The sequence below is a fragment of the Bombina bombina genome, chromosome 7 (genome assembly GCF_027579735.1).
Source record: "Bombina bombina isolate aBomBom1 chromosome 7, aBomBom1.pri, whole genome shotgun sequence".
Classification (NCBI taxonomy): domain Eukaryota; kingdom Metazoa; phylum Chordata; class Amphibia; order Anura; family Bombinatoridae; genus Bombina; species Bombina bombina.
Genome location: NC_069505.1, coordinates 166012199 through 166038699, shown reverse-complemented (window position 1 = coordinate 166038699; position 26501 = coordinate 166012199).

Genomic DNA, 26501 nt, shown 5'->3' with positions numbered 1-26501 from the left:
TGCCTTTAGACTTTTTATCTTGAGGCAAAAAAACTCCTTTCCCCCCAGTAATAGTGGAAATAATTGAATCCAACTGGGAACCAAACAAATTGTTACCCTGGAATGAAAGAGATAGTAACCTAGATTTAGATACTATGTCAGCATTCCATGATTTGAGCCATAAAGCTCTTCTAGCTAAAATAACCAAAGACATAGTTTAACATTAATCTTGATGATATGAAAAATAGCATCACAGATAAAATGATTAGCATGTTGAAGCAAACAAACAATGCTATCCAAATCAGAGTCTTTTTCCCGTTGTGCTAAGCTATCCAACCAAAAAGTTGATGCAGCCGCAACATCAGCCATAGAAATGGCAGGTCTGAGCATATAGCCAGAATGCAAATAAGCTTTCCTTAGATAAGATTCAATCTTCGTATCTAAAGGATCCTTAAAAGAGGTACTATCTTCCATAGGAATAGTAGTACGTTTAGCAAGAGTAGAAATAGCCCTATCAACCTTAGGGACTTTTTCCCAAAACTCTAATTTAGCCACTGGCAAAGGATACAACTTTTTAAACCTTTAAGAAGGAACGAAAGAAGTACCAGGCTTAGACCATTCCTTAGCAATCACATCAGAAATAGCATCAGGAACAGGAAAAACCTCAGGAGTAGTCACAGGAGGTTTATAAACAGAATTAAAATGTTTACTGGATTTATTATCAGTGAACCAGACTCCTCAATATCCAAAGTTATTAACACTTCTTTTAACAAAGAACGAATATACTCAATCTTAAAAAGATAAGATGATTTATCAGTGTCAATGTCTGAGATAGGATCTTCTGAGTCAGAGAGATCCTCATCAGAGGAGAATATATCAGTATGTTGCCGGTCATTACAAATTTCATCAGTATTATGAGAAGTTTTAAATGACCTTTTACATTTATTTGAAGGCAGTATAGCAGCCATAGCCTTCTGTATCGCATCAGCAATATAATTTTTCATATCTACAGGGATATTATGTACATTAGATGTTGAGGGAACAACAGATACTGTACTAGCACTAATAGAAACCTTTTCTGCATTCAAAAGCTTATCATGACAACTGTTACATACTACAGCTGGAGATATGATCTCCACTAGCTTACAACAGATACACTTAGCTTTGGTAGAACTGTGTTCAGGCAGCATGGTTCCTGCAGCAGCTTCTGAGACAGGATCAGATTGAGACATCTTGTAAAATGTAAAAAAAAAGAAAAATAACATTAAACAGAAATATCTTATTTCCACATATAGCAGTTTCAGGAATGGGAAATAATGCAAATGCTAAAATTGGCAACAAAAAAAAAAGCAAATAGCATAGCCCTCTGAGCATAAAGAAGGCAAGGAGCATATAGGAAGTGAGGAAAATAAAACTACATTTTTTGGCGCCAAGTATGACGCACAACGCAAAAGGAAGTTGAGAAAATTTTTGGCGCCAACAAACATCTGGAAATGACGCAACTTGCGCCATAACAAACACAATTTCACGCCAAACAACCTAGCGCCAACTAAGACGCAGGAAATTACAAACTTGCATCATGACAGACGCACATTCGCACCCAAAACATTTGTTGCGCCAAAAATTACGCAATAAATAACAGCATTTTGCACCCACACAAGCATAATTTGCCTGCAAGTTTTCCAAGAAAAAAACAAGTCAAATTGAAAATCAGACTATACCCCAGGTAAGACAAGCTTTCTAAACATGATTTCCATAACGAAACTGCTGGACTGCAAAGGGATATACAGAGACCTGACTCATGGTAATATAAGTAAAATACATATATTTCAAACTTTATATTAATACATAAAGCGCCAAACCATAGCTGAGAGTGCCTTAAAATAATGATAAATATTTACCGAAAGACATATAGCAGAGAGCCAAACCAGTACTGAAAGCTATCAGCAAAGGTAATGGTATATAAGAGTACAGGTAGCCCTCAGTTTATGCCGGGGTTAGGTTCCAGAAGGAATGGTTGTAAATCGAAACTGTTGTAAATTGAAACCCAGTTAATAATGTAAGTCAATGGGAAGTGAGGGAGTTAGGTTCCAGGCCCCTCTCAAAATTGTCATAAGTAACACCTAATACATTATTTTTAAAGCTTTGAAATGAAGATTTTAAATGATAAATAGCATTATAAACCTAATAAAATAATCACACAACACAGAATATATAATTAAACTAAGTTAAATGAAGGGGAAAAAAAATTGCTAAACAGCATTATAAACCTATTAAAATAATCACACAACGCAGACTTTACTTGCTTTTTTCTGCAAACAGTTCTTTCTATGCATTCCAATGTGGACTGATTTATAGACAGTAAGATCTTGTTCCTTTGCAAGCTGCTCGATAGCTCAGGTCTGGTTTAACTGATTAATTTCAGCTTCCTTGGCTTGCATATCTTTGCTGCAACACAAGCGGACAGCTCCACCTACTGGCTATTTTAATCGATGCACTGCTTCTCAATGCTTTTCAATAGCAGTCACATGACTGAAAAAAAAGGTTGTTATTCTGAAACAGCTCAAATTGAACCATTGTAAACCGGGGGCCACCTGTATATCGTCGATCTGAAAAGGGAGGTAGGAGATGAATCCCTACGGCCGATAACAGAGAACCCTTGAAAAGATTTCCAGCGAGGAAAACCATAAAATCAAACAGGCGATACTCTCTTTACATCCCTCTGACAAACACTGTACTGTGAGAGGAATTGGGATTCAGAATGCTTAGAAGCGCTTATCACAGAAGAAATCATAAAAATCAAGCACAAACTTACTTCACCACCTCCATAGGAGGCAAAGTTTGTAAAACTGAATTGTGGGTGTGGTGAGGGGTGTATTTATAGGCATTTGAGGTTTGGGAAACTTTGCCCCTCCTGGTAGGATTGTATATCCCATATATCACTAGCTCATGGACTCTTGCCAATTACATGAAAGAAAGACAGATAGAAAGTCTTATATTAAATAGATTGTAAATTGTACATCACCTTTCTGCTGGAGATCAGTAAAGAAAGAGGATTGTCCAGAGTCCTACTTTATTACTATGTACTGTGTTCTGATTGGTTGTACTGAAATACTAAGTTTCTTTTTTCTGTACTTGTATTACTGCTGGAGTTTTAGAAGTAAAGAAAGTAAAGCAAAATAGGAGCCTCCTGTCATAAAATAGCACTTAGCCTACTCAATGTGACTTGGAGGAAGAGTATGCAAATTATTTAGACAAAAGCTTCCATGGTTCTATATTGGCTCTTCAAAGGGCTGTCGCTATGGCAGCGCTCATGGCTGATGGTGCTTTATTTTTAATAAATAGGAAGTGTTATTAAGTAAATGAGGTATATTCAAAACCACAAAGTAATTAATACAAATAATTGTTCTGGTTTCTGAAAACTCAGGAACCTTCATAGAATTTTAAGATTTTATACACCATATAAATATTACAAAATAGGAACATTTGATATATAAAAACAAAACCAGTAGACTGCTTCAATTTACTCCTTTTTTTTTTTTTTTTTTTTCTTTCATATTTACATTTGGATTCTTGGAGTGCTGCCTTTTTTTGCTCTTGTCTCTAATACGCACAGGCTACCTTGCACAATCCTACAACAACACATGCATAGGCTCATGTGCACAATCCTACAACAACACATGCATAGGCTCATGTGCACAATCCTACAACAACACATGCATAGGCTCATGTGCACAATCCTACAACAACACATGCATAGGCTCATGTGCACAATCCTACAACAACACATGCATAGGCTCATGTGCACAATCCTACAACAACACATGCATAGGCTCATGTGCACAATCCTACAACAACACATGCATAGGCTCATGTGCACAATCCTACAACAACACATGCATAGGCTCATGTGCACAATCCTACAACAACACATGCATAGGCTCATGTGCACAATCCTACAACAACACATGCATAGGCTCATGTGCACAATCCTACAACAACACATGCATAGGCTCATGTGCACAATCCTACAACAACACATGCATAGGCTCATGTGCACAATCCTACAACAACACATGCATAGGCTCATGTGCACAATCCTACAACAACACATGCATAGGCTCATGTGCACAATCCTACAACAACACATGCATAGGCTCATGTGCACAATCCTACAACAACACATGCATAGGCTCATGTGCACAATCCTACAACAACACATGCATAGGCTCATGTGCACAATCCTACAACAACACATGCATAGGCTCATGTGCACAATCCTACAACAACACATGCATAGGCTCATGTGCACAATCCTACAACAACACATGCATAGGCTCATGTGCACAATCCTACAACAACACATGCATAGGCTCTTGTGCACAATCCTACAACAACACATGCATAGGCTCATGTGCACAATCCAATAGCCAATGTTACTGATGAGGTTCAGAATATGTGAGTGGGCAAAAACAGCTCTATGAACTGAATATACCAGTCTGTCCTAAACAGAGTAATAAGAATACAACACAATACAACACTATGACATTTACAAGGTGACCAAACTGTTGTACTTTGCTACTGCACTTGTCGGCAGCAACATGTTTTTCAAGCTGACATTTTTTCGGACAAGATACAGGTGTTTTTTTGTTTTTTTTGAATATTTTATTTCGACATATATAATCAACAACACAAAAAAAGAAAAAAGGAAAATACAACTTAAAATTCACATTACTCCTTAATATACAAATTAAACCCATATGTGATAGGACTTTCTCAGTATTAGCCCTAATATACGTTCCTGAGCATTCTGAACTCTTGGAATGTTAAAAGATAAGTTCTTCTATAAGTTATCCTACACAAGAGGTCACTGCATAGCCGATGCTTTATGCTTCAAGTATCTGTTCTAAACACGGATTCCATCATACTGGTGCAATGCTGCTCTGGTCAGCTTTTAAACATATCAGGGATTGAAGAGTGCTGCAAAGGAAATCACATATATCCTTAAAGGGACAGTTTACACCAAATATTTCTCTCCTTTAATTTGTTACCAATAATCCATTTTACCTGCTGGAATATATTCAATTGTTTACAAGTGACTCCTTTACCCTTATTTTGGCATTTGAAATAGCTGATTTAGCCTGTGGTATCCCCATCTATAATAAAAGTTTCTATATTTAAGTATAGGCTATTGAGAAGCTGTCTAAACTTAGCCAGGCGTGTTTAAAGGGACAGTCTACTCCAGAATTTTTATTGTTTAAAAAGATAAATAATCCCTGTATTATCCATTCCCCAGTTTTGCATAACCAACACTGTTATATTAAAGGGATAGTAAAGTCCAAATTAAAATTTGATGATTCAGATAGGGCATGTCATTTTAAACATCTTTCTAATTTACTCTTATAATCAATTTTGCTTTGTTCTCTTGGTATTCTTAGTTTAAAGCTAAACCTAGGTAGGCTCATATGCTAATTTCTAAGCCCTTAAAAGGCCGCCTCTTATCTGAATGCATTTGACAGGTTTTCACATCTAGAGGGTGTTAGTTCATGTGTTTCATATAAATAACATTGTGCTCATGCACATAGCGTTATTTAAGAGTCAGCACTAATTGCCTGACATGCAAGTCTATCAAAAGATCTGAGTTAAGGAGGCAGTCTGCGGAAGTTTAGATACAAGGTAATCACAGCGGTAAAAAGTATATTAATATAACAGTGTTGATTATGCAAAACTGGGGAATGGTAAATAAAGGGATTATCTATCTTTTTAAAGAATAACATTTTTGGTGTTTACTATCCATTTATTATACTTTTTACCTATGTGATTACCTTGTATCTAAGCTTCAGCAGACTGGCCCTTTATCTCAGTTCTTTTGCCAGATTTGCATTTTAGCCAATCAGTGCCCTCTCATAAGTAACTCCACGGGAGTGAGCACAATGTTATCTATATGATACACATGAACTAGTGCTGTCTAGCTGTGAAAAACTGTCAAATGCACTGAGGTAAGAGGTGGCCTCCAAGGGCTTAGAAATAAGCATATGAGCCTACCTAGGTTTAGCTTTAAACAAAGAATACAAAGAGAACAAAGACAATTTGATGATAAAAATACATTGCAAAGTTATTTAAAATTGCATGCCCTATCTGAATCATTAAAGTTTAATTTTGTCCAGACTGTCACTTTAAGTATAGGCTACTGACAAGCTGTCTAAACATAGTCCGCAGAAGAAAGTACACTCCCAGTGGAGTGTAGCAGAGTTAAGTAATAAAATGTTAATAAAAAATTAATAAAATGTTAATTTTCCATTTGTCTTTGGTTTACAGACAGATATATGATAAGGAAGCATTTGTGTGTACAAAAAATGATAAAATAATGAGATCTAATTTATATTCACAAATAAACCTGAAAATTCAATTTCTCCTAACTTTTATACTATGTAGCTTGTATAACAAGTCATTGGGAATACAGTAACGAGAAACAATGATGTCCACATGAAGACATCGCTGGACGTGCCCTTTATTTGCTTACTTTTTTGCTGCTAAAACAGCTCTACATTGGCATTACTCTCCTTTCATTAGGTGCCTTTGCATCTGTATTTTCGTCTATACTTAGTGAAGAGGTTGCAACCTCTAGAGACATCACTTCCAAGTCACAAGTGACTTTAGGCAACAGCGCTAACACTGCTTAAAGGAACAGTAAATACAGTAGATTTACATAATCAACAAATGCATGATAAAAAGACAATGAAATAGCACTTAGGGGTCGATTTATCAAACGATTCACACCCCTACGACTGCAGGTTCTCACAAAGAAACCTGCACTCTGTATTTAACAAGAAGCGGTCATCAGACCACTGCTTCCCTAACCTCTTCGCCACCTCTTAGGTGGTGAATTTCAATCTCCCCGGTCTCGTCCAACCTGGGAGATTGACAGCTCCTGACTGTGTTTGATTGGCTGTGCACAGGCAGGGGGCGGCGTTAAACAAGAGCGCAAAATTGCGTTTTTGTGCAATGCTGAATTCCGGCAGCAGAATTCAGCCCACCAGAGGCAAGCTGCGGCGGACAGGGGCGCGTATGTACACCCCTGTATGCCGCAGCTTGATAAATGGACCCATTAGTCTGAACTTTACATGGGTAGTAGATATTTTTTCTTAGCAATTTTAAAGTTATGTATATTTCCACTCCCACTGCATCATGTGACAGCTATCAGCCAATTACAAATACATATACGTATATACTGCGAATTCTTGCACATGCTCAGTAGCAGCTGGTGACTCAAAAAGTGTAAATATAAAAAGACTACACATTTTGTTAATGGAAGTACATTGGAAAGTTGCTTAAAATTGCTGCTCTATCTGACTCATTAAATCTTATTTTTTACTTGAGTAATAGTTGTGTGATCCTTCTGCATCAATGTTAGGATAACCTGCCTTTTTCACAAAATTGTAATGCTGAAAGACCCAGCCACGTTTCATCTTCAATGCCCTTGCTAATGGAAGGAGGTTTGCACTCAAAATCTCATGATACATGGCCCCATTCATTCTTTCATGTACACGATCAGTCGTCCTGTTCCCTTTGAAGAGAAACAGCCCCAAAGCATGATGTTGCCACCCATGCTTCACAGTAGGTATGGTGTTCTTTGGTTGCAACTCAGCATTCTCTCTCCTACAAACACGACGAGTTGTGTTTCTACCAAACATTTCTACTTTGGCTTCATCTGACCATATGACATTCTCCCAATCCGCTTCTGGATCATCCAAATGCTCTCTAGCATACTTCAGATCGGCCCGGACATGTACTGGCTTAAGCAGGGGGACACGTCTGGCACTGCAGGATCTGAGTCCCTGGCGGCGTATTGTGTTACTGATGGTAGCCTTTGTTACGTTGGTCCCAACTCTCTGCAGGTCATTCACTAGGTCCCCCCTTGTGGTTCTGGGATGTTTGCTCACCGTTCTTATGATCATTTTGACCCCACGGGGTGAGATCTTGCGTGGAGCCCCAGATCGAGGGAGATTATCAATGGTCTTGTATGTCTTCCATTTTCTAATTATTGCTCCCACAGTTGATTTCTTCACACCAAGCTGCTTGCCTATTGCAGATTCAGTCTTCCCAGCCTGGTGCAGGTCTACAAATTTGTTTCTGGTGTCCTTCGACAGCTCTTTGGTCTTCACCATAGTGGAGTTTGGAGTGTGACTGAGGTTGTGGACAGGTGTCTTTTATACTGATAACAAGTTCAAACAGGTGCCATTAATATAGGTAATGAGTGGATGACAGATGAGTCTCTTAAAGAAGAAGATACAGGTCTGTGAGAGCCAGAAATCTTGCTTGGTTGTAGGTGACCAAATACTTATTTTCCACCATAATATGCAAATAAATTCTTTCCAAATCAGACAATGTGATTATCTGGATTTGTTTCCACATTTTGTCTCTTATAGTTGAGGTATACCTATGATTACAGGCCTCTGTCATCTTCTTAAGTGGGAGAACTTGCACAATTGGTGGCTGACTAAATACTTTTTTGCCCCACTGTATATAAAATGAAACAGTTAATAAAAGAATTTAAGCCAGATTACAAGTCTAAGCTTGCATTTTTACAGACTGGTCAAGCACTGGAGTGCCTCAATATGACAGTTCAGTAAGGAGTGCAGCAGTTACTGTTTACATCTGTGGGTCCAGTACTGATAGGATTAAGTGCCTGATCTCAGTACTGCGAGTCCCCTTAAAGAATTTCAGAAAGACAATTTTTAGATTGAGAGCTGTGTATGTACCTCAAGGGCTTTGACTGTGAAAAAGTGACACCTACATTACAATATTTTTTTTAAAAAGTCCCCAAAGATTTTGCATGAGTTTTTGATCATCAGATCCTAAGGGGTCAATTTATTAATGTGCAAGCGGACATGATACGATGTAGCATACACTGTCGGCATTTATCATTGCACCAGCTGTTCTTGTGAACTGATGGTGCAATACCGCCCCCTGCAGATTTGCGGCCGTTGCAGGGGGTGTCAATCAACCCGATCGTATTCGATCGGGTTGATTTCTGTCCACCGCCTCAGAGCAGGCAGACAGGTTATGGAGCAGCGGTCTTTAGAAGGCTAAAGGCTCACCGGAAACACGGGGAATCAAGTTCTGTACGGAGCTTGATAAATTGACTCCTAAGTGTTTTCAAGCCATTATTATTGTTAAAGGCTGCATGCTCCCCAGGGAGAGACACACACTGCACGCGTGCTCCACATAAGCATTAAGCACTCACTAGTGTGCTACAATTGTGTATAAGTACATAGGGTGCTATATCATCTGACTGGCTTTAGAACCTGCATCCTATTTTTGCAAAATAGGTTTTATGATTGGTGACTCACTGGCTGCAAGAATAAGGTGCATTTAATTTCAAATTTGTGAAACAAAAAAACATACGTAATTTAAAGAGATAGGAAAGTCGAAATTAAACTTGCATGATTCAGATAGAGCATGTCATTTTACAACACTTTTAAATGTACTTCTATTTTCAAATATGTTTTGTTCTCTTGGTATCCCTTGTTAAAAAAGAATATGCACATATCATACACTAGTGGGAGCTAGCTGCTGGTTGGCTTCTGCACACATTTGTCTCTTGTGATTGGCTAACTAGATATGTTCAGCTAGCTGCCAGCAGTGCAATGCTGTTCCTTCAGCAAAGGATAAAAAGAGAATGAAGCACATTTGATAAAAGAAGTAAATTAGAAACTGTTTGAAATTGTATGTTCTATCCAAATCATAAAAGAAAAGTTTGGGGTTTCCTCTCCCTTTAAAGATACATGGACAACAAATTTAAACATTCATGCTTCAGATAGATGATACAATTAAGAAGAGAAAACAAAAACCTACAACACCTGGGTAGCACTTGCTGATTGGTGGCTAAATGTAGCCCTATCCAGGTTCTGAACCAAAAATGGTCTGGCTCCTAAGCTTAGTTAGATCCCTGCTTTTTCAAATAAAGATAGCAAGAGAACCAAGACAAATTGAGAATAGGAGTAAATTAGAAAGTTGTTTAAAATTGTATGCTCTATCTCAATCATGAAAAAAGGGTTACATTTTGATTACTTTAGTTTGCCTAGACACCTCATTTAAAAATGAATATATTATACCCTACAGAATAAAGTTTGAGGATCTATGGCAAACCTTTTTATCTTTTCTTTCCTTGAGATGAATTGGATCTCTACTCTATCTTGTCCAAGTTAATGTTAAAGGGGCACTGAACCCGCAACTTTCTAATTTACTCCTATTAATTTTTCTTCGTTCTCTTGCTATCTTTATTTAAAAAGCAGGAATGTGATGCATAGGAGCCGGCCCATTTTTGGTTGAGAACCTGGGTTATGTTTGCTTATTGGTGGGTAAATGTAAGCCTCCAATAAGCAAGCACTATCCATGGTGCTGAACCTAAAATGGGCTGGCTACTAAGATTTACATTCCTGCTTTTCAAATAAAGATAGCAAGAGAACAAAGAAATATTGATACAGTAATAGGAGTAAATTAGAAAGTTGCTTAAAATTGCTGTTATATCTGAATCATGAAAGAAAAAAATATAGGTTCAGTGTCCCTTTAAGTAAAACTCTTCAACTTCAGCAGTTTTATTATCTCTATTAAATGTTCCATCGCTGTGATGGATTTCTTACGTTTTAGGACAAATCTTTTCACATCTGATTCATTATGTTAATTCTATACTACTTTTCTACTAAAAAAAAAACTGGATTTAATAAATCACTTCAAGATTTTGCTCGTATTAAGTTAATGACCTCTAGGGAAATCTTAATTTGTCAAAACCATCTCTTAATTATTGGCCAAATGGCAAAGACTTTCAAGCCATTATTGTGCGTATGGAGTGATGCCAACAATGGGAGGGGCTGATACAAAGAAGTTTGCAAAAGTTAACGCATAACCATTAAAGGGACATTGTTGTATTTATAAATATATATCATTCATACAAAAAAGATTTTTTTCCTTGAAAAAGCTATTTAAATTTAAAGCAGCTAATACTGCAATATCAGTTGTGTATTTTCTACTAATACTGATTGGCTGATTCTTGTCAATGCTGATTGGCTAATAAGTACTTCCTGTTAATGCTCATATTTTCTTTCAAATAAATAATATAATTTTTTGAGTACAGTGTCCTTTAATTTCTGAATCTTGTTATTTGAATCTACTAACTTGTTTTTTTCTTTTTTTTTTGGGGGGGGGGGGGTTTGTCAGAGTGCTGCAGTACATATTGTAGAAATGTAATATAGCTCTCTTTGGCGACCAATAGGTTTTAAACACATGTTAAAGGGAAATGAAGCGCCTAGAATAAAACACTTTTGAGATTGTAAGATAAAATGCTTATTTATGCAGAATAAGACAACATTGTATTATAATTTAATTATTCATTTTTGCCCCTTTTTCTGTAATTTTAAGGGACATGAAACCCAATTTTTTTTTTCTTTCATGATTTAGAGAGAGCATGCGATTTTAAGCAATGTTCCAATTTACTTCTATAATCTCATTTGCTTCATTCTCTTCATACACTTTGTTGAAAAGCATATCTAAATATGTTCAGTAGCTGTTGATTGGTGGCTGCGCATAGATGCTTCATGTGATTGGCTCACCCATGTGAATTAACATTTCTTCAACAAAGGATATCTAAAGAAGGAAGCAAATTAGATAATAGAAGTAAATTGGAATGTTGTTTAAAATTGTATTCTCTACCGGAATCATGAAAGAAAAAATTTGTGTTTCATGTCTCCTTAAGGCTGAAAAGTGTTTATTTACCAGTCCTAAAAAGTGAGCACATTTTTATCTTATCATTTCTGCTGGAGCTTTTCACTATTTATAAACAATGTAATACACTTCAACAGGTCAGACGGATAATTGGGAAGAAATGAAAGAGATTTTTTTTTACAGTACACTGTTTCTTTAAAGGGACATGAAACCCAATTTTTTTTCTTCATATTCAGATAGAACATACAATTTTAAAAAACTTTCCGGTTTACTTTTATTATTACATTTGCTTTGTTCTCTTGGTATCTTTTGTTGAAGGAGCAGCAATGCACTACTGGGAGGAGCTAGCTGATCACATCAGGCAAGCCAATGACAAAAGGCATACATGTGCAGCCACCAATCAGCAGCTAGCTCTCAGTAGTGCATTGCTGCTCCTGAGTCTACCTATGTATGTTTTTCAACAACAGATAGCAAGAGAACAAAGGAAATTTGATAATAGAAGTAAATAAAAAAGTTGTTAAAAATTGTATTCTCTATCTGAATCATAAAATAAAGATTTAGGGTTTATATCTCTTTAAATATAACAAATGCACTCCAGCCTCACTGGGGCGCGATCCGATATCGATCGCAGTTTGCGGCGCAAGCGAGGGAACCGGCGTCGCCCGCAGTTTCAGCTCGCAACTCGAGCCATCCCATATAGGTCGCCGTCAGATGCTAACGTGCCGTAAGTCTCACAAACCAGCGATGTCCAGAAATCTGCGTAAGTACAAATTTCTGGCGTCGCCAGTGACTTGCGGCACGTTAGAAACTGCCGGCGCCTATAAAACCTGACTAAAGTTTAAAACACCCGCACTGTCTAACACGCCTCCCTAACATAGCCCGACAAGTCTAACACGCCTCCCTAACATAGCCCGACAAGTCTAACACGCCTCCCTAACATAGCCCGACACGTCTAACCTTCTATCCGCTATCCCCCCTCACTAGCCTAACAATAAAAAAGCTATTAACCCCTAAACCGCCGCTCCTTTACCCCGCCGCAACCTAATAAAGTTATTAACCCCTAAACCGCCGCTCCCGTACCCCGCCGCCAGCTATATTATATCTATAACCCCCTAAAGTGAGCCCCTAACACCGCCGCCATCTCTATTAAAATGATTAACCCCTAATTTAATCTACCTACCCCGCCGCCAGCTATATTATCTATATTAACCCTAAGTATATTATAGTTAATATAGGTATTACATTATATATATTAACTATATTAACCCTAATTATATTAGGGTTAATATAGTTAATATAGTTACTATAGTATTTATATTAACTATATTAACTCTATCTAACCCTAACTAAATTTATATTAAATTAATCTAATTCATTTATAAACTAAAATATTCCTATTTAAATCTAAATACTTACCTATAAAATAAACCCTAAGATAGCTACAATATAATTAATAATTACATTGTAGCTATGTTAGGGTTAATATTTATTTTACAGGTAAATTGTTAATTATTTTAACTAGGTATAATAGATATTAAATAGTTATTAACTATTTAATATCTACCTAGTTAAAATAATTACCCAATTACCTGTAAAATAAATCCTAACCTAAGTTACAAATACACCTACACTATCAATAAATTTAATAAACTACAAACATCTATCTAAAAATACAATTAAATTAACTAAACTAAATTACAAAAAAAAACAAACACTAAATTACAAAAAATAAAAAAAAGATTACAAGATATTTAAGCTAATTACACCTATTCTAAGCCCCCTAATAAAATAATAAACCCCCAAAATAAAAAAAATTCCCTGCCCTATTCTAAATTCAACAAATTTCAAAGCTCTTTACCTTACCAGCCCTTAATGCATACAACAAATACAATACCCCCCCCCCCATTACAACCCACCACCCACATACCCCTATTCTAAACCCACCCAAACCCCCCTTAAAAAAGCCTAACACTACCCCCCTGAAGATCTCCCTACCTTGTCTTCACCACACCGGGCCGAACTCCTGATCCGATCCGGGCGATGTCTTCCTCCAAGCGGCAAAGAAGAATTCTTCCTCCGGCGATGTCATCCTCCAAGCGGCAAAGAAGAATTCTTCCTCCGGCGACGTCTTCCTCCAAGCGGCAGCAAAGTCTTCATTCTTCCGGCGGCATCTTCAATCTTCTTTCTTCGCTCCGCCGCCGCGGAGCATCCATCCCGGCCGACTGCTGAACTTGGAATGAGGTACCTTTAAATGACGTCATCCAAGATGGCGTCCGCCGAATTCCGATTGGCTGATAGGATTCTATCAGCCAATCGGAATTAAGTTAAAAAAATCTGATCGGAACAGCCAATAGAATGCAAGCTCAATCTGATTGGCTGATTGGATCAGCCAATCGGATTGAACTTGAATCTGATTGGCTGATTCAATCAGCCAATCAGATTTTTTTAACTTAATTCCGATTGGCTGATAGAATCCTATCAGCCAATCGGAATTCGGCGGACGCCATCTTGGATGACGTCATTTAAAGGTACCTCATTCCAAGTTCAGCAGTCGGCCGGGATGGATGCTCCGCGGCGGCGGAGCGAAGAAAGAAGATTGAAGATGCCGCCGGAAGAATGAAGACTTTGCTGCCGCTTGGAGGAAGACGTCGCCGGAGGAAGAATTCTTCTTTGCCGCTTGGAGGATGACATCGCCGGAGGAAGAATTCTTCTTTGCCGCTTGGAGGAAGACATCGCCCGGATCGGATCAGGAGTTCGGCCCGGTGTGGTGAAGACAAGGTAGGGAGATCTTCAGGGGGGTAGTGTTAGGCTTTTTTAAGGGGGGTTTGGGTGGGTTTAGAATAGGGGTATGTGGGTGGTGGGTTGTAATGGGGGGGGGGTATTGTATTTGTTGTATGCAAAAGAGCTGAATTCTTTGGGGCATGCCCCACAAAAGGCCCTTTTAAGGGCTGGTAAGGTAAAGAGCTTTGAAATTTGTTGAATTTAGAATAGGGCAGGGAATTTTTTTTATTTTGGGGGTTTATTATTTTATTAGGGGGCTTAGAATAGGTGTAATTAGCTTAAATATCTTGTAATCTTTTTTTTATTTTTTGTAATTTAGTGTTTGTTTTTTTTTGTAATTTAGTTTAGTTAATTTAATTGTATTTTTAGATAGATGTTTGTAGTTTATTAAATTTATTGATAGTGTAGGTGTATTTGTAACTTAGGTTAGGATTTATTTTACAGGTAATTGGGTAATTATTTTAACTAGGTAGATATTAAATAGTTAATAACTATTTAATATCTATTATACCTAGTTAAAATAATTAACAATTTACCTGTAAAATAAATATTAACCCTAACATAGCTACAATGTAATTATTAATTATATTGTAGCTATCTTAGGGTTTATTTTATAGGTAAGTATTTAGATTTAAATAGGAATATTTTAGTTTATAAATGAATTAGATTAATTTAATATAAATTTAGTTAGGGGTGTTAGGGTTAGATAGAGTTAATATAGTTAATATAAATACTATAGTAACTATATTAACTATATTAACCCTAATATAATTAGGGTTAATATAGTTAATATATATAATGTAATAACTATATTAACTATAATATACTTAGGGTTAATATAGATAACATAGCTGGCGGCGGGGTAGGTAGATTAAATTAGGGGTTAATAATTTTTATATAGGTGGCGGCGGTGTAAGGGGTCAGATTAGGGGATAGATAAGGTAGATGACAGCGGTGTAAGGGGTTCTAATTAGGGGAAAGATAAGGTAGATGGCGGCGGTTTTAGGGGCTCACAGTAGGGGGTTAGTTTATGTAGATGGCGGCGGGGTCCGGGAGCGGCGGTTTAGGGGGTAATAACTTTATTAGGGATTTCGGGGGGGGGGGGGGTGGATCGCGGTTGACAGGGAGATAGACATTGCGCATGCGTTAGGTGTTAGGTTTATTTTAGAAGATCGCGGTTGACAGGGAGATAGACATTGCGCATGCGTTAGGTGTTAGGTTTATTTTAGAAGATCGCGGTTGACAGGGAGATAGACATTGCGCATGCGTTAGGTGTTAGGTTTATTTTAGCAGCCAGTTTAGGGAGTTACGGGGCTCCAATAGTCAGCGTAAGGCTTCTTACGGCTGCTTTTTGTGGCGAGGTGAAAATGGAGTAAGTTTTCTCCATTTTCGCCACGTAAGTCCTTACGCTGCATATTGGATACCAAACTGCGCTGGTTTGGTATACCTGCCTATGGCCCAAAAAACTACGGGCGACGGCAGAAATATACACGCGTAACTTCTAGGTTACGCCGTATATAGGATACCAAATCAGCGTAAATATTGGCGTCGCCGGCTTTTGCGGGCGACGCTTTATATCGGATCAACCCCCTGGTATTTTACAGCAAAAGTGGGAGAAGTAAAGTACATTTATATCACAATGTTTTACAAGTAGATTCATTGTTGAGCATTCTCTCTGTTTTTATGGGCATTGAAATTCTCACTATTATGAGGACAGTCTGTAGTAGTAATTGTAGCGGGTCTTGATTAAAGGGATAGAAAACACCTTGTGATCATATTTTCTGCATTCTTACAATAGATGAACATATCAGCAGATTGTGAATGATATTAGAACAGATTAACACCTTGTTTGCTGAAATTATTTTTCAATGGTGAAACACCATCCACCACTTTCCTTATATGGAGGAGTCAATTCAGACTTGCGTGTGAAGACAGGACTTTATTGTTTGGCTTTATCAGTAATGAGAATTTACCAAACTGAGAATTAGGGACAGATATGTGGTAAGGTTGGGCTTGTAAAACGTAGTATGTCCTCTTTTGGTTTTCAGGACTGGAAAATACACAGTAGGAAAATGAAGTGGGGCAAAATTAAATTACTTACATAATTAAGCATTCCATATTACAATCTAAAAGTGTTTGTCATCCCTTTAAGCAAACAAAAGAAATTACACATAAAACAAAAAACAAATTGAAGCCACATTTCAGTTCCAAAATCACAATTTATACTTTTATAATGCAGTGAAAACAAACACATCAGATTTTACTACATGATGAAACTGTGTTTGACATCCAAATAAGACCAATGCTTTCAGTCTGCCTTTCCTTTTCTAGTCCTAATTAGTTATTTCAAGAGGTTATTAAGAAAGCTAATTCAGCAAATGCATTGTGTGTTCCAGATATAGTTTGCCAGGTGCCCAGTGCTCAACCAGACAGTGCAGTATTTCAGCCAGCTGTCCAGTACCAAAATAAGTGCATAAAAACTGAACAGTTTAGTGTCAATTATTTTAATCCCAAATGGCTGCAAAATTTAAATATGGCTTCAGTTATTAACAAATTTGGCTGAAGCCTTTCTAAGCTGGCAGCCACAAAGGGTAAAATCACTGTCCTTTTTAAATTTGCCAACAAGGCGTATGAAATCATTGAATTGTTTGCATTACTGGTAATGCATACTGGAAAATATGCATTACAATCTATCAAGACTTTGAATATTGTCTATAAGAAAGTATAGTGCAGGTCTGAAATCCAAAATCCAAACTTATTCTGAAATCCAAACTTTTTAATTAATATGTTTTAAAAAAATAAAATTATCAAAAAATACAATTTTGCCCCCCCTGTAAGTCACAATCTACTCTGCCTGTGTCTTTGGTTTATTTTTTTGTGTTAAAAAATGCAAATATATATATTTATTTAAAACAACAAATAATACCTTTCTGATTACAGTATTGTACTATCATTCTGATGGTACTATATATTAAAAAGTATTAAAAATTCTATAAATTACCTTTAGGTTACATGTGTAATTTATATTATTACATGTAAATATTGTCAAAATGACATAAGATATTGTTGTTTACACTTGATCCCATCCCTACCCCTCCCCAAAATGCCCCATTTTAAAAATGCAAATTTTCCAAAATCCAAAACTTTTCCGATCCCAAGCAGTTTGCATAAAGGGGTTTCTACCTATACACAGTTTTGGTGAGATGGTTGCAGAAATTACATTTTGGGGTTGCAAACACTTATCCTGCAGAGCTTTTATGCAGGAGCCAGGAGGTTGGGTACTGAGTCAGTGAGACCCATGGGTAGTGACACTGGAGTTCTATAGGCAAAGTCAGGGTGGGTTTAGGTGAATTTGTTGGAGCTGAAAAGGGCATTACCAGGCAGTCTGGGGGCATGGCTATATGCCAACAAGGGTGCATCCTAAAGGATTGGGGTACTGTGTCACCCTTTTGCAACCCCATAGAAGTACCACTGTGTAGCCCACACCCACTGCCCCTTCTAGTAACCCCTTGGTCATTTAGTTTGTTTAAGGTGGACAGCTGGTAACTTTAGTTCCAGTATCCTAAGTTTTTAAAAGTAAGCTATTTTTAATGCAAAGTTCTAGATAGACAATAATTTGGTGTGGTTTGTACATTTTATTCCATAAGAGATCAAAACCTGAGCAAGAAACTTGGATTAATCCCCTTTCTTGATTGCTTATTCTCCTTATTGCACAGATAAAAAAATAATCTGCCGATCACAGCTTTATTAGTCTTCAGCAAAAGAAGATTATAATTAAAAAAAACAACTAGATATTGTCATAACATTTCATACATGGGCAGTAGTTCTAAAATAGCAAAAGAAGAGTACTGAGCACTTTCTCTTTAATTAAATGGTACATTTAGTAGACAATGGGCTAAAATTATAGACGCTCATTTTGCCGAGTGCTCTCGTTGAGCAGGTGAGATCATGGTCAAAATTCATTGAGTCTCTTTTCTCTTATTTTTTATAAACACCATTGGGATACAATAAATATTTTTTACATGAAATGTCACCTTGTGGTCCTAGAAAAAGTGACAAAGATACAAGTTAGGATAACAAAGTAACTAGATCCGCTCATACTGATTTTGTTACATTTTCTCATGTTACACATTTTGTCAAAATATAAAACTATATAATAAATCATATTGATCCTCCTAACTCTGTATTCAAATCAAAGGAAGAATTAATCAAAGACAGATCACTCAATGTTCCTATTTATACTTTTAGGGGCAAGCGTATCCAATATAAATATCCAAAAGGGTTCATGTTGTTTTAATAATACTGTTGTGCGGTTGCCCTCTCGTCTAGGTTTCTTGGCATGGTCAATTATTTGAAATCATAAATGACTGACTCTATAAAGTGGCATGCAACTAGAACCATTAAAACTTTACACCATATATTGATTTTATGCTCAACAATGCGTTCCTGAGCCCTTCTAGTGGTCTCTCCTACATAGACCGCCCACAAGTACATTAAAGTAAATAAATAGCAAAACTAGTATGGCAGGTGTAATAAACCTATCATATATCAAATTTGTGTCTGTAAAAAGAAATCTGTATATGATTGATTTACTCTCAATGATAACATGTTTCATTGCCTACATGTGGGCATTCAGGAAGTAATGACCTGAGTCATTACGTTACTGTTATGACGTACAACTGCCTATAACTCTTTCCCTGTAATCTCTGATTCCTCCCTTAGCTATTTTTTATATTATCTTTGCTGGTGGAGAGGCTAAATATTTAGGTGTATCCCCCCCCCCCCCCACCTCACACAGTTGTCCTAAGCTGTTCTCCCTTATAGCTAAAAAAGATACTGGCTGTGTTAGTTAATCACAAGCCATTTCATTCCATCTATGACAGTGCAGAAGTTTACCTTCCCTTGTAGAAAGGGTATTATCTTTTCCTTCCGCTCCTCTCCCCCCCCCCCCCACCATTTCCTCCTTTTTTTCCCTCTTTCTATTTCCTTGGGTCGGCTCTATATTTACACTACTTCCTGGTATTCATTATGTCTCTGATTAAATTGGCTACCTTAAAAGTATGGTCACTCTTGACCTCTGAACCTCATAGTCCACTTGCGGTGCCCCAACCTGGAAAATTCCAGCCTCTTTAATTACCTGCCCTCAATAACTGAAATATCTCCGGTTATCCTTTTATTTTTTCCCTAAATGACAATGGCTACCATCCTATCTATCCCCAAAGAAGGGAAAGTTCATACTAAATGTGAGAACTTTAGACCAATCTCACTGATAAATCTGGACATAACAAAAATGTTAACAGAGAGTTTTAGTCCCAAAATTCCCTCTATTATTGACTTAGACCAGGTAGGCTTTCTTGTGGGGTGACAGAGCTCAGATAACTCTCACCGGTTATTAAATATATTTACAGAGTCCTCTAGTTAGGGCCTTCCTCTTTACACTCTGTCTATAGACACCGAAAAGGTGTTTGGCAGGGTGAGGTGGGATTATATGTTCACTGCTCTTGAACAGGTACTGGCTGTGTTAGTTAAATGTTTTGTTCAGCAGTTAGTGCAATTTATTTTTCCCCTACAGGAATTTGTTGTGAAGGTGTTTCCTCTGTACCTATTGGTATTAACAATGGCACTAGACAGGGATGCCCACTCTGTCCCCATGTTATTTGCTCTTGCGATCAAGGCCCATGTGGTGGCCATTCAAAAAACACCTGAAATTCAAGGGTTGCTACTCAATGATACTAATAATTACTGATCCTGAGACTTCCAGCCCTCTTTGATCTGTTAGAATGATTTAGCCATGTATCCTACTACAAATTGAATATTAATGAAACAAAAGCATATCCGCTGAGACTTCCCCATTCAACTATAACACATCTTAAACACTGCTACCATTTTAGATGTGCCAGTCTAGCATACAGCACTTGGGTGTCTTCTTTCTCATGATTTATATTCCATTATGGATAGAAAATATAACTCACTCTATGCCCAGATGCAGTGTGACCTTAATTCTAAAAGATAGCAACATATCTAAATATATCTAAAAGATATGAGGAGGTCTCTTAGGATGGCCAGATAGTATCTGTGAAAATGATGCAGTTACCAAAGCATACCTACTACTTTAGATGCCTGCCATTGAGACTCACAATATCACTTTTGAATAAATTCCAATTCCTCATTAATAAATATATTTGGCTTGCAAAGAGGCCAAGGATAGCTGTTACTGTGCACCCTTAAAACCGGTGAGTTTTGGCTCCCGGATATCAGATTATACTATGAAGCAGCAATGATCTCATGTGTGACTGCATGTGGTTCTTCTCTGACCCTAACTCACTGGTATAAACTTGAGCAGACTTTGCTTCCAGCCTATGTCACTCTTGAAGATGTGCTATAGGCTCACTCTCATTGTACATCTTCCATTCACCTCAGTAAGGAGATAACTCGACAATGGAGAGACTTTTGGCACCTATTCACCCCATTTGGGGAGTGTCCTATGGCCTCCCTGAAACGAGACTTTGGGCCTGGAATGCGCTTTCTAGTATTACGACTAGAGACTTCTTCCAGAGCTCTTCAATTTGTGAAGATATCTCTCCCTCATAGATATAATTTTGATATACTGCGACTTAGAGCTCTGATGAAAGATTGGAGTTTTATATCAGCTCCTCCTAGACCCCTTATCCTATAGGAGAGTAGGTGAGTTGCTGGTATTCAATTGTTGTCTCCATTATCTACTCACTATCAAAGTCTCCTGAACTCCTTACATCTTCTAAATAGAAATCGATTAAGGCATGAGAGGCGGACTGGAAAGTAAATTTTCGCCCAAATCGATGGGAAGAGGAGGCAATTCTTTATACGAAATCCACTATCCATTGTGTAGCACTGAATTAACTATTTTATAAGTTACTGACTAGATGGTATCTGCTCCCACTTAAGCTCCATAAGATGTATACAACTACCTCTACACTATGCTAGAGGGGTTGTGATCAGATAAGAGACTTCTATCATATTTGGTGGACCTGTTCCATCATTCAATCCCTCTGGTCCAAAGTGCTGAAATTGTGTCAACTTCTTGACTTGTTTGAAACTTTCCCCCCCTGAGGGCGCTCTTCTCCACCTTAACCTTAAGTTGACTTCTAAACCTAAAAGATGTCTTTTGATATACATAATGGCCATGAACTTAGCCATTGCTAGGAAACGCCCTGCATTGAAAAGTTGCACTAGATTTGAGTAAATACCTAAATAATATGCAAGAACATGTCTATAAACTTCAGATTGAACTATTTTACTAGATCTGGGAACCTTGGGACTAATCTGATGAGAGGACATTGTTATCTTTTACTTAGATGTACTATGTGTCATTGTGGACCTGACCTATGGAACTTTATCTTATTTTTCATACTTGAATATTTTGTTTTAATACAACATTAAAAACAACTTTTTTTTTCATGATTCAGATAGGGCATACAAAGTTGCTTAATTTCCTTGGTTGAAGGAACAGCAATGCTAGGTGAGCACATGACAAGAGGCATACATGTGCAGCCACAAATCAGCAGCTATCTCCTAGTAGTGCATTGCTGCTCCAGAGCCTTTCTAGGTATGCTTTTCAATAAAGGATACCAAAAGACTAAGAAAAATATGTAAATTGAAGAGTAAACAGAGAGGCTCAGAAGAAGAAATGCATAGATAGGAGCTAGCTGATGACTGGTGGCTGCATATGCCTCTTCTTATTGGCTTACCAGGTGTGTTCAGCAAGCTCCCAGTAGTGCATTGCTGCTACAGAGCCTATCTAGGTTTACTCTTCACCAAAATATACCAAGAGAAAGAAGCACATTTCATAATAGAAGTAAATCAGAAAGGTGTTTAAAATTGCATTCTCTGACAGTTTCATTTTGACTCATCTATCCTTTACTGAAGCTAGGGGAGTGTGGTTAGAACATTGTACTAAATTCAAATCATGTTGCAATAATTAGTGGCATAGATTGTAAGTATTGACACCCCTGTTCTGTTGGTATTGATATTAAATGTATGATAAAGTGAAAACAAAAACCCCCATATTGATCACAAGCAAAAAAAAGTGCACACATCCTATAATGTCTCAACTAAGCTTAAAGGGATACAAAGCCCAATTTGTATCTTTAATGATTCAGATAGAGCATGCAATTTTAAGCAACTTTCTAATTTACTTCTGTTATCAATTTTTCTTTGTTCTCTTGCCATCTTTATTTAAAAAGCAGGAATGTAAAGCTTAAGAGCCTGCCCATTTTAGGTTCAGCACCCTGGATAGTGATTGCTTACTGGTGCCTACATTTAGCTAGACAATAAGCAAGAGTAACCCAGGTTCTGAACCAAAACTCCTAAGCTCCTAAGCTTTTTTTTTTAAATAAAGATAAAGAGAACTAAGAAAAAATGATAATAGAGTAATTTAGAAAATTGCTTGAAACTGCATGCTGTATGTGAATCATGAAATAAATTTCTAAACATCTATGAAAATATATATATATTTTTTAAATAATCTTTTATTGAGATTCTTGATAGTTAAACATCAACAGATAGCATAGCAAATATTATACATACTCCAATTAGTAAATGCACAATAAACAATTACATCCCATATATCAACATGTGACAATTGTACCATACTTAGCTAACAAAAACTTGAATATCTCGTTTTAAAGTTTTCAGGATAGCAATAAACAGTGGTCAGTTCGATGGTTACTCATGAACCAATTGATCTAGGAAACAATAGCATTCTTAAAATGATAACCACATAAATTATACATACCAGAACATAACAGCGGGTAAACACTGCTTTAAAGTAGATAAATAACATTACCCCTGACATTTAAATTCTAAAATGGGTGAAGCCCAGCAGAGGCCCACGTTAGTGTATGGGGGGGGGGGGGCGGAGATATTTAAGGTATAGCAGGCTAAACGACTTATGGAAGGTATAGGGAACAAGGCACTTCGAGTCTGTTGTGTCTATTTACTGTGACTTTCTTATCACAGGCATAATCTAGTTTCATGGGGGCTATTCAAAGCTGCTATAATGTGGAAGCTATAGGTGTCTACGTTTTGGGGCCGAGAAAAAATGCTTAGGTATGACTAGGTCACAGGGAGTTCATCAAGAATGGAGGGGCCAGGATTGTTAGTTATACTTCCTAAGAAGCAGGCCATATTATAATATATCTGTGATAGCAGTAGTAAGCTACATACTTAATGAGCCTAACTGAAGGCCTCGTAGAGTCTGTACTAGCATGCAACTTGGATTAGTTCACTCTGAGTAATGTAAGTAGAATTCTCAGCACGCCACACTACCTCGGCCGCTGGCAGAAAGGGAGGATGCCGAGTTATTATAGGGTCTCTGGGAACAATATTCTCATCTGGTAAGTAATGTAATGCAACAGGACACATTCCAACATAGGGATGCGTCTATAGTCATATAAATCTAAAACTCGTGGTCTCTCAGCCAAAAACCTCCAAAACTGTCTTAGCTAGGGATAGAGATAGTTAGCCATATATATGCAGCTCCCTTTAATATTAGAATAATTACCATAGTAATGCAGGGTCATACATGTCCTTGTCTATACATGTAAACCTTGATAGGAAATATGGTTTGTTATAAGGAGCAACGGTTAACCCTCTTAAGTCATATAATAAAATAAAGTAAAAGCCTATGGTAACAGGAAACAATAGGAACATAAAACCACATTATCTACAACTTAATTATAAGCAACAGAGTCGTACACATTAATGTTTTGGGGGGAGACAGGAGGTCATTTTAAGCTATATTATAATGAGATAACATTAAGTATTGAGACTTGGGAAACAGTCCAGTGTGAACTGGCAATGTGTGCTGGAGTCTGTCTAGCCTCGAGCTGGATGGCGGGGGCTCCATGTCCGTTATTAACATTATCCGATACCCAATCGACTGCATATAAGTACAGAGTCCGGCAGAGAGAACAGGCTTGCTATAGTGCTGAGGCAGGTATGCAGTGAGGGGTACTCTTTATAACTAAGCTCCCTGTGGTCAATTGAGTCCTCAATCTGTAGAACAGTGGAAGGCTTCCACATAACCGGCAGTCCAGTCACATTGCCCTCAACATTAGAGTTTATCGAAATATCTTGCCATCCATAGTCCAGCGAGACCAGAGGCTTAAACTGTAGAGTTGTACCTGGGTACTGCTCATTGAAGGTTGATCTCGCCAGCGTGCCCGACAACCCAGCCGTCTTCCTCTCTATGTCCATGGAGCTAGGAGCAGGGCGCCATGACGCAGCTATATCACGGGCCCTGGAGTATCGAGCGGGAAGGCATCCTGTTTTTACCGATGGTTCCAGATGATGAGTGTTCATGTCTATTGAGTAGTAGTGCTCAGAGGGCTCTGAAGAGAAAGCGACACTATGCGCCGCAGCTGCAAAGAGTAAGCTAAGATCCCTCTGAAGCTGTTCATAGCTGTGTGCGATCACATTCGTTAGTGTGCTCTCCCAGGCATCTACGGCTGCCAAAACCTCCATGCTGTGTCCAATTAGGCTCTCTCTCCTCCACCCCAAATGTTAGCTGCAGTGCAAGTCACGTTCCAAATAGTTCCCAGTCTGAACACAGACTCTGAGCGATTTAGTCCTGCTGACCCCGGGTAACCGGGGGATTTGTAGATGATCTTTCTGTCTAAGCCGCCATGTGAGATAAGCTCTTCTTGTGGGTTGCAGAGTCTATATCAGTAGAAAAGCTAGTACCATTTGATAGCATTCGGTTCAACTGATCTTCCTCTATCTGATTATACTTTCTTACGGCTAGATTTAGAGTTTGGCGGCCAAAGGGGTGCGTTAGCTACGCATGCTTTTTTTCCCCCGCACCTTTTAAATACCGCTGGTATTTAGAGTTCACAAAATGGCTGGATTTTCAGTGCGTTAGGCTCCAAAAAGGGAGCGTAGAGCATAATTTAACGCTACTGCAAATCTAGATACCAGCGGTGCTTAAGGACGCGGCCATCTTCAAAAACGTGCTCGTGCACGATTCCCCCATAGAAAACAATGGGGCTGTTTGAGCTGAAAAAAAACCTAACACCTGCAAAAAAGCAGCGTTCAGCTCCTAACGCAGCCCCATTGTTTTCTATGGGGAAACACTTCCTACGTCTGCACCTAACACCCTAACATGAACCCCGAGTCTAAACACCCCTAACCTTACACTTATTAACCCCTAATCTGCCGCCCCCGCTATCGCTGACACCTGCATATTTTTTAAACCCCTAATCTGCCGCTCCGTAAACCGCCGCTACCTACATTATCCCTGTGTACCCCTAATCTGCTGCCCCTAACACCGTCAACCCCTATATTATATTTATTAATCCCTAATCTGCCCCCCTCAACGTCGCCGACACCTGCCTATACTTATTAACCCCTAATCTGCCGAGCGGTCCGCACCGCTACTATAATAAAGTTATTAACCCCTAATCCGCCTCACTCCCGCCTCAATAACCCTATAATAAATAGTATTTACCCCTAATCTGCCCTCCCTAACATCGCCAACACCTAACTTCAATTATTAACCCCTAATCTGCCGACCGAATCTCGCCGCTACTGTAATAAATTGATTAACCCCTAAAGCTAAGTCTAACCCTAACCCTAACACCCCCCTAAGTTAAATATAATTTAAATCTAACGAAATAAATTAACTCTTATTAAATAAATTATTCCTATTTAAAGCTAAATACTTACCTGTAAAATAAACCCTAATATAGCTACAATATAAATTATAATTATATTATAGTTATTTTAGGATTTATATTTATTTTACAGGTAACTTTGTATTTATTTTAACCAGGTACAATAGCTATTAAATAGTTAAGAACTATTTAATAGCTAAAATAGTTAAAATAATTACAAAATTACCTGTAAAATAAATCCTAACCTAAGTTACAATTAAACCTAACACTACACTATCAATAAATTAATTAAATAAAATACCTACAATTATCTACAATTAAACCTAACACTACACTATCAATAAATTAATTAAATACAATACCTAC